Source organism: Lactuca saligna, chromosome 4 (assembly GCF_052625555.1).
Source record: "Lactuca saligna cultivar CGN05327 chromosome 4, ASM5262555v1, whole genome shotgun sequence".
Taxonomy (NCBI): domain Eukaryota; kingdom Viridiplantae; phylum Streptophyta; class Magnoliopsida; order Asterales; family Asteraceae; genus Lactuca; species Lactuca saligna.
The window spans coordinates 122682402-122692456 of NC_136420.1; the positions used below are offsets into that span (position 1 = coordinate 122682402).

General features: G+C 33.1%; 1 long non-coding RNA gene across 1 annotated transcript; it reads right to left on the minus strand.

Annotated features, from left to right (window-relative positions):
• Positions 1-7786: 7786 nt before the first annotated feature.
• LOC145038787 (uncharacterized) lies at positions 7787-8494 on the minus strand. Its single transcript, XR_013679570.1, has 2 exons — positions 8240-8494; positions 7787-8153 (listed from the first exon to the last, which is right to left on the minus strand). It is a non-coding gene; the product is annotated as an uncharacterized LOC145038787 (long non-coding RNA).
• Between the last annotated feature and the right edge of the window lie 1561 nt (positions 8495-10055).

The following is a 10055-nucleotide window of genomic DNA, read 5'->3' on the forward strand; positions in this document are numbered from 1 at the left end:
TATCGTTCTAACGTAAATTTCACTTTTTACGTCATTCAGCGTTGCCGGTTCTGTCGCGAAACTTCGACAGATCATAACTTCTTCGTTATAACTCGGATTTCGGCATTCTTTATATCTTCGGAAACCTTGTTTCAACTACTACAACATTATATAAAGATATCAAGTTTATTTTACACTTAAATTTTGACGCTTATTTTTATTCTTAATTAATCAAACCACATAATTAAGCAATTAAGCACAAAACACATAATACTCAAATAATACACTTCTATTATTTCAAAACGGGTTACAAAGGTTAACCTAGACTATTACATTGCTAAAAATGGTAAGCCCAGAAACACAGGCATTACATTAAGTATCTCAAGGGAACCATGAATTATGGTTTGAGTTACTTGGGGAGTCCTTCGGTTTTAGAAGGTCATTCAGATGCAAGTTGGATTACCAACATGGAGGACCATTCCTCAACTTCTGGTTGGGTATTCTTGCTTGGGGGAAGTGCCATTTCTTGGGCTTCTAAGAAGCAATCTTGCATTATAAACTCGACAACGGAATTCGAGTTTGTTGCTTTAGCAGCTGCTGGTAAAGAAGCAGAGTGGCTAAGGAATTTAGTCTATGAGATTCATTTGTGGTCTAAACTGATAGCACCTATTTCTATCCTTTATGATAGTGTTGCCGCTTTGGCTAAGGCGTATAGCCAGGTTTATAATGGCAAGTCTAGATACCTAGGTGTTAGACATAGTATGATTAGAGATTTAATCATGAATGGTGTGATTTCGGTTGAGTTTGTGAAATCGCAACAAAATTTGGCAGATCACTTGACTAAAGGTCTGTCAAGAGACTTAGTGCACAAGTCTTTAATCGGGATGAGATTAAAGTCTACTTAATTCTATAATGATGAGACACTCAATTTCCTCCAAATATAATGTTAGGAGATGAATTCAATGTGGAAAGCTCATACTTATAGATTGGAACACATGAAGTATTCATCCCAGGTATGTGTTGGGTTCTGTAAGTTAGCCAGGTTGAAGTTTAACTTCTTAATAATTCATTTGATAAATGTATGTGCAGATACATGGAAAGGAGTTACCTATGTGATTGTGAAGTGTAGCCGCATTTCAAGAGGTTGTGGACTTGACCTTGATACGATCACGAGAGGATTGGGACACACAGATTTATAATACTGTCAAGTTGTACCATGCTAGAAATTCAATAAACTATTATGTATTTTACTTTTTGGTATTCAAATGGGTTGATAAGTTCAATTCGTAGAACATCCTGATTCTCGGGTATTTGCAAATGTATGATACTAAGTGCAAATTCAATTGTTTTGATATTTTCATTATGTACTAGTTTGGTTTGTTTGATAAGGTTATGTTTGCTCAAGGGTTACACTAAAATGGGGGAGGATTGTTGGTAATTTTAGTGTCACCATGTCATTTTAAGTAACTAGAACCAACATGTGAGCTAAGGGGCTTCATGATTTGTACTCTAATATATTTACTGGGTTGTGCGGAGTGCACACATGTATAAGATTGAATTAGGAGCCAGTTCTATGACTAGTTGGGGGTCCGGGGTTTCCAAAGGGGCAACGCCCCTTTGGCAGGGTCTAGGGACAGCTCCCCTAGCGGGGTCCAAGGGGCAGAGCCCCTGGCTGGGGTCCCGCTGAAGTTTACATAATGAAACATAATGGAAAATTCAATTTCTTGAGGGTGATTATGGTAAAACTAACGAAACTCGTTAGTTTTTGGTAACCCTAAATACTCATTAAATTCGGATTAGCATTACTTGCTTCTAAAGCAACTAATGACGGCCCAACCCTAATGAAACCCTATTCGTGTTTAATATATAAACAACTCTTCCTCTGCATAATAATGTTACGATCTTAAGCTCTCGTTTTTCATTATATTTTCATAGAATCCTTTAGCATATTGGCTTACGTGTTCTGTGCCTAGAAACGTAAGTGTCCACTTGGATTATCCTAGGTTGAATTTCTTGTAACCTAGGCATATGGTAGAAATATGACCAAATTTTACATATGGGAACATAATGGAAATTTCAATTTCTTGAGGGTGATTATGGTAAAACTAACGAAACTCATTAGTTTTTGGTAACCCTAAATCCTCATTAAATCCGGATTAGCATTACTTGCTTCCAAAGCAACTAATGACAGCCCAACCCTAATGAAACCCTAATCGTGTTTAATATATAAACAACTCTTTCTCTATAGAAGAAGGTTACGATCTTAAGCTCTCGTTTTTCAATATACTTTCGCAGAATCCTCTAGCATATTGGCTTAAATTTTCTGTGCCTAGAAACGTAAGTGTCCACTTGGATTATCCTAGGCTGAATTTCTTGTAACCCAGACATAGGGTAAAATATCAGTTCGGAAAGTGATATTACGATCCAAGTTGGTATCCAGATCTCCACCACAAACCCTAAATTCTTAATAGGGTTGTGTTGTTTCTAACATATATTTTTTCTTTGCTGAACCTTTTTGAAAAAGACATTTTCAAAAACAATTGAAGGAAAAGAGAGTAAAAGTATAAGGATTTTGGTTGAATGTTATGTAAAAAATTGTAAGTATATATATAGAGTAAAGGTAAAAAAAATAAAAAATAAAAAAATAAAATCAAACGCAAGGACCATTTAATGGTCAAAGATGCAGCAACCAATTACAACACGCATCCTTTTCTAGCCACATAGCGGTCAAACCACAGAAAACCGCACTCAGAAGGCGGTGTTGGTCCAAGTGGCATGAATGTGGTTACCAACTCCAGCCCACTCCCACACCTTTATAATAAAGATTACTTCAAATTCATCTTAATATGGGATTGAGTTTAATATTGCTATTAAAGCATATATAAGCATGATGCAAAATTTCACTTTTTTTCGGAGTCAAAGTCTTAGGCATGAACAAGGAAATACACATTGTGGCGACCACGAAAAGTAAATGACAAACTACTCTATATAATTCCGACCAAATAGAAGCATACTGGACAGAAAATTTCCAAAAAAAAATGGAAAAAAAGAAAAAAAATTGATGATTTAATATATATATATATATATATATATATATATATATATATATATATATATATATATATATATATATATATATATGGTTAGGATCATTTGAGACCACCAATATTTTATGAGACCATGAGATGTAATTTTTTATTTATTTTATTTTATTTTTAATTTTTTTAGTTAATTCAAGTTCCGAAAATAATATTTAAAAAAAGAATTTTTGGATTTTTCCATTTATTTTGCATTTTAAAATTATTTTTTAGAATATGTACACTGTAATATTCTATTAGAATATTTCACGTATTTAAAAAAAAACGGGATTTTTTTTATTTATTTTAGTTAATTCAAGTTCCGAAAATAATATTTAAAAAAAAATTTTTAGATTTTTTCATTTATTTTGCATTTAAAATGATTTTTTGTAATATATACAGTGTAATATTCTATTAGAATATTTCACGTATTTTTAAAAAAAAATGGGATTTTTTTTTTATTTTTTATATTTTTTTTAGTTAATTCAAATTCCGAAAATAATATTTAAAAAAAGAATTTTTAGATTTTTCCATTTATTTTGCATTTTAAAATTATTTTTTAGAATATGTCAGTGTAATATTATATTAGAATATTTCACGTATTTTTCAAAAATAAAAAACGGAAATTATTATTTATTTATTTTAGTTAATTCAAGTTCCGAAAATAATATTTAAAAAAAGAATTTTTGGATTTTTCCATTTATTTTACATTTTAAAATTATTTTTAGATTTGGTATTACGGTCTTATAAAATTAGAATGGTCTCAAATTAACCTAAACACACACACACATATATATATATATATATATATATATATATATATATATATATATATATATATATATATATATATATATATATATATATATATATATACTTATACTACTTTATAATGCATGGATAATTGAAAGTCCATAAGTTTTTAAGACCAAAGTCTTAAAACTAAGGAGATGAATTTTTGATCATTAGATTAAATTTGAATGACTAAGATAGGTATCAATATCAATAGAAACTAACCAATCAAAATACATTTATAGAAAAACTCTCACATAAAATCGGATTATATATTCTTCTTACTATAATCATTGTGTTAACACTTTCTCTCTCTATACTCCACTTCTTATGAGGAATACGTCAAAAGAAATCAAAGATCTGGATTTTTTTTTTCTTTTGAAGAAAACCGCCTACAAGACTTCAATTTCATCGACAAACTCTCCATCTCCCTATCCCCTTCCATCTTCTCCGGTGCACCCCCGTCGAAATCACATGCACACACATAGAACTCCTCAACATTGTTTCATTTTTTTCACTTTCGATTTGTACAAAAGCAATTTAGAAACCGTATTTTGGGTTCATCTGTCTTTTTGGTATAATATGTAGCATATATGTTTGTATGTTCTAATATCTTTTACATATGTGTTTGATTTCGATATATGTCTGTAAGTTTTTTGATACTCTATTTTGTTGCACATCTGGTTCATCTACAAACCGTAGATGCACGTTTGTATGTTTTCGATTTTATGCTTTGTTCTTGAGATGCGTTTTTTTATCTTTTAATTCATCTATTCAAATCTTTTTAAGAAAGTCTGTCTAATCAAATCTGAATTTTTTAGACAAAAAAAAAGTAGCCCAAAATCAATCGGGGGCGGGGACAGGGTTAAGAAAGGGGATTCGGGGGCGGGGGCGGGGTAGGAACATTGAACATTCCGAGAGCGGGGGCGGGGGAACAGGGAAATTTCGGGGGTGGGGGCGGGAGATGCACTCCCCGCCCCGTTTGCCCCCGTTGACATCCCTAATGGTCACTTGATTCGTTTCATCCATCTAGCTGCGCAAAGTTCAATATCACGGTTGAATGCTTTGTGAACATTTATTTTGCTAAAATAAATATTTTTTATATATATATTTATTTGGTTTGGCCTTTAATTTATTTAGTAATCCGCATCGTAGAGTCATATTAAGGCTACTAGGAGTGGGAATATTTAATGACGCCTATGAACACCATTCGTCTCCATCGTTATTGCACGTTAAAATTATTCACGTTGCTTCCTGTTACCACCATAACATTTGGTAACGACGTTATTTTTTTTCTCCTAATAACGTCTGTAGGCGTTTATCCACTCCTAGCACTCTAATATTTGACGGAGTTGATGAGTTATAATGTTATCATAACTTTTTATTGGTAATTTAAAAGATATATTTGTTTTTTTTAAATTAAAACCTACCAAAGATTTTAACGTTCGTGAAGTTTACACATCAACCACAATATATCAAACTTTTACTTAATATGTAAAATTCTATGTCATATCCAAAAATTAAATTTCTAACTATTATGTGTTTTTGAATGTACTATTACTTTTATCTCGAAAATACATAAAACTCAATGCCTTGGTTGATTAAGTTTTAGTCTAACTTCACAAAAGCTGTCTAATATAATTGAGCAAGTTCATAACAAACGAAAATATGAGCATCAAAATCCCTAAAAGTGATACAAAAAAAAAGAACAAAATTTAAACCAAAAAAGTAACCGAAAAAGACTGCTAAACCATGAAACTGATCTAGAAGAAAACAGGACCATAAAAAAGATGAGTCAGAAAAACGACCAACGACCGGTACAAAAAACGAGCGGCGGAGACTGCCCGTAATTGATCGAAAGCAAATTATTCGTTATTCGGGAAAAATTAACTAATCTCCGGAATAAAATTATTTGCCGCCAGTTGCATCGCGCGGGTAGCCTACTAGTATATATATATATATATATATATATATATATATATATATATATATATATATATATATATATATGAGTAAATTACACGAATGGTCCCTATGGTTTAGTGTAAATTGCGTGTTTGGTCCCTAACTTATATTTTTAATTCGGAAGGTCCTTATTGTTTGTTTTTGTTACGTACTTGGTCCCTGTCTTACCTAAAAAGACTATTTTGCCTTGATTTTTTAAATTTATTTAAATAAACACAACCCTAACCCCATTTATTCACCTTACCTTACCTACCATAACATTTTTTCCTATTTAAATAATAGTATTTTTAGCTAAGATAGGGACCAAGCACGTAACAAAAATAAACAGTAGGGATCAAATGCGTAACAAGTACAAACAACAGGGACCTTTCAAGTTAAAAAAAATAAGTTAGGGACCAATCACGCAAATTACTCCAAACCATAGTGATCATTCGTGTAATTTACTCTCTCTCTCTCTCTATGTATATATATATATATATATATATATATATATATATATATATATATATATATATATATATATATATATATATATATGGTAAAGTGAATATATACCTAACAACCTTATATAAGCTTAGGTACCTAACCACATCATACTACGTAATTTTGTATCATATTTGCATTGTAATCACCCAAAGTTCTTAAAATTCAACCTCATAACTTGATTGCTTCCAAAATCTTTGGACTTTCACCATTATCTTCCTTCAAATGACGTTTTTCTATTGAAGACCCCCTGGTGGGCTTCATATACTACCGTTATAAATCAAATGGTGTAGGAAGAATATAATGGTGAATGTCTGAAAATTTTGGAAGTAAATCAAGTTAATGGTTGAAGTTTAAGAACCTTAGACAATTGCAATGGAAATATAATGCAAAACAATGTAGTATAATGTGGTTAGGTACCTAAGCTTATATAAGGTTGTTAGGTATATTCACTTTACCCATATATATATATATATATATATATATATATATATATATATATATATATATATATATATATATTAGCAAGAGCCACATGAACAGTTTTTGCTTCTGATTGGTTGGAATTTTGTTTTCTATTTTTCTTTGGTGATTCTCTTTTTATTTGACGAAATTTTTTTTAATGGTCAATGTATGGATTATTTTTTTAAGACAAAATTTCACGATTGGTCCATGTGGTTTACACAATATCGCACTTTGAGGACTTTCTAGCAAAAAGTCACGCGGATGGTCCTTAAGGTTTCATTTAATTGCGCGATTGGTCCTTGACCCTAACCCCGTCATTTTTGAGCCGTTAGTGAAGGGGTAAATTTGTCTTTTCATCTTGTTGTGCATCAGAGTATATAATTTAAGGTCCGCCTTTGTATCCTTCTACTTCTCGTTCCTTGCCTCTGTTCTTCCCTCCCTACTCACATTCTATTCCAAAATTGAAGAAGATGGTGATATGCCACTGTGGAAGGCTGGCGATTTTGGTGACATCGTGGACTGACTTGAACCCAGGTCGTCGATTTTGGTCATGCTCAAGGTTAGGAGGAACATGCAGCTTTTTTGGATGGTTCGACCCTCCCATGTGCCCTAGGTCAACTGTTGTGATTCCAGGGTTGTTGCGTGGAAGAAACAATCTCGAAGCAAGATTGATGATGGTGAAATGGCTACTTTGTCTGAGTTGGTTGTTTTTCATGGTGTGTTACCTTTTCAAGTAAAAAATCAAGAAGCATTTGGGGGGGGGGGGGGGGGGGAATCTATAACTTGGAATCTGTCTTTTGGTCCCATTTTTTCATAGCTTTTGAAGGATTTTCCCTATGATTGTATGTAATGTTGGGACAAGAAAATGTAACAGATATAATATGTAATGTAAGTTTGATGTTTTGTTTTAATGTGATGGATATTATATTAGCAAGGAAGGAAATTGTCAATTTGATTGCATGTAAGTGTAATGTTGATTATTAAAGTGCAGTAACATAGCCAAAAAACTAATTACCAAAGTAGCATTACCATTAACCATAATGCATGTAAGTGTAATATCATGTTACAAACATAGAATACCCAAAAGACCTATCAAAAGTAGTTGTTTTGACTGACATACCATAACCAAACTTAGTAAACATGTTCTAACTTTAATTAGACATAATAGCAAAAGATTACTTAGAAATACAAACTAAGCTACAACATGTTTTCCCTTCTTTTGTCCACCCCCTATCCAGCTTCACTAGGACCTCCCTGCCCCTTGCAAGTCCTAGCATTGTGACCTTTGTTGTGGCATTTGCTACAAGTGACTGTCAAGTGTTTCCTACTTAACTTGGTACTTTGAGTTGGCTCATCAACTGCCCTCTTCCTTTTTTTCTTTGGCCTACCAACCTATAAACAAATTCATATGGTTACATATTAACAAGTTTATTAAATAGTTTCAAGTTAAATTAAACAAAACATGTATGACAACAAACCTGTTTGTGATGTTTGGGTGGGAGAAGGGTTGTTGGACAATCAGATCTAGGCCACATGCTCCTTCCATTTATTGGGTCAATTGTGTGTTGGTACATAGCATTCCATGTACTGAGCCAGTAACATTTGCTCACCCAAGCCTCAGGATCTCCACATTCTGACCCATTCTGCATCTTATCATACATTGCAGCAATAGCATGCTGGCATGGAATACCTGTAATGTCCCATTTCCTGCAAGTGCAACTCCTCTCTTTCAAATTCACAACATACTGCTCCATCCATAGACCAGTCACTTGATATTTATCAGCTCCATTAAATAGAACCCTCATCTTACTTGCCTCTGTCTTATTGTTTTCTAAGATTGTTGTTGCGGTTGTACTTAGAGAACCTTTGCATTTGTCTAGCACCTTATGAACATTTACTATTCTCTTTGTGAGGTATTCTCTAATATATTCCAAACAAGTGATTATAGGCTTGTCCCTTGCCTCATCTAGCTTGGAGTTAAATACCTCACACAAGTTATTTGTTAAACTATCAGTCAATGCCCTTCCTATATATAAAACCAAACAATTAATTACTGAAATCAGTTATGAAATATGTTAGTGAAAAGAGTATGATACTTACCAGAGAAATGGGATCTTGCCCAGTGTTTTGCAGGAATTTTACTTAAACACTCATGTGCTTCTGGGTTAAGCTTTTTCAGTTTCTCCATAGCCCTATTAAATTTTGGTATGTTGTATACTTTTCCACAACACCATACTGCTTCCCTCAATTCATCTCCTTTGTGTTTCAATTTCATGTTGTGATACACATGTCTTAAACAGAACCTTTGCTCAGCTGATGGAAATAACTTCTTTATTGCAGCCAAGATTCCCTGTGAGTACAATTAAAATAAGTTAGTAAATGAAATAATATAAAAAAAAGTAAAAGTGAATAAAAAGTTAGAGGGTACCTTTTGCCGATCTGAAATGAAAGTGAAGTTAGATGAAGAATTCAAATCTAAGTCATCACCCAAGTGTTCCAAAAACCATGTCCAAGAGTTAATCTTTTCAGTCTCTACAATGGCATATGCAACTGGGTAAATGCCATTGTTCGAATCAAGCCCAACTTCAGTAAGAATTTGTCCTGGAAAGGGACCCTTCAAAAACGTACCATCAAATCCAAGAAAATCCCTCAAACCTTTTTTAAATCCCTCCTTCAATGGACCTAAGCATATATATATCCGTTTGAAGATCCTTGTCTCAGAAGACACATTGGGTTCAGTTTCGACATCTATCTTCACAGTTGTTCCTGGATTCTTTGACTTCAATTCCATGGCATATTCTCTCAAAACACCGTACTGCTTTTCATAATCACCATAAACATATTGTTTTGCCATAGCTTTGGCCCGAAATACTTTCATCTTTGATATTGAAAGTGAATACCTCTGTACTAACTCCTCTTGTAAAGCACGTGTAGGGATCTTGGGGTTACTTTCAACTTGATGCAATATGTTGTTAGCTAGAAACTTAGATGAACAAGCCCTCACTGTCCTTGTTTGCAAACAAGAATGAGAATCTTCGTATGTTTTGACAGTCCAAAGTTGTTTCTCATCTGCCCTAGATATAAAAAGAACCCATGGACAAGTTGTTTTCTTGGAAAGTACTAAATTGCCCCTATCTTTATTACTGTCACCAGTCAATTCAGGAACAATACCCCTACACTTTACCCTAACTCTTGTCTTGTCATTCTTTACATAATGTAGATCCCTCCTTTCTTTTACAGAGTAGTTGGCAATAACTTCTCTTATTTTTTCCTTTTCCTTGAACGTCTGACCAA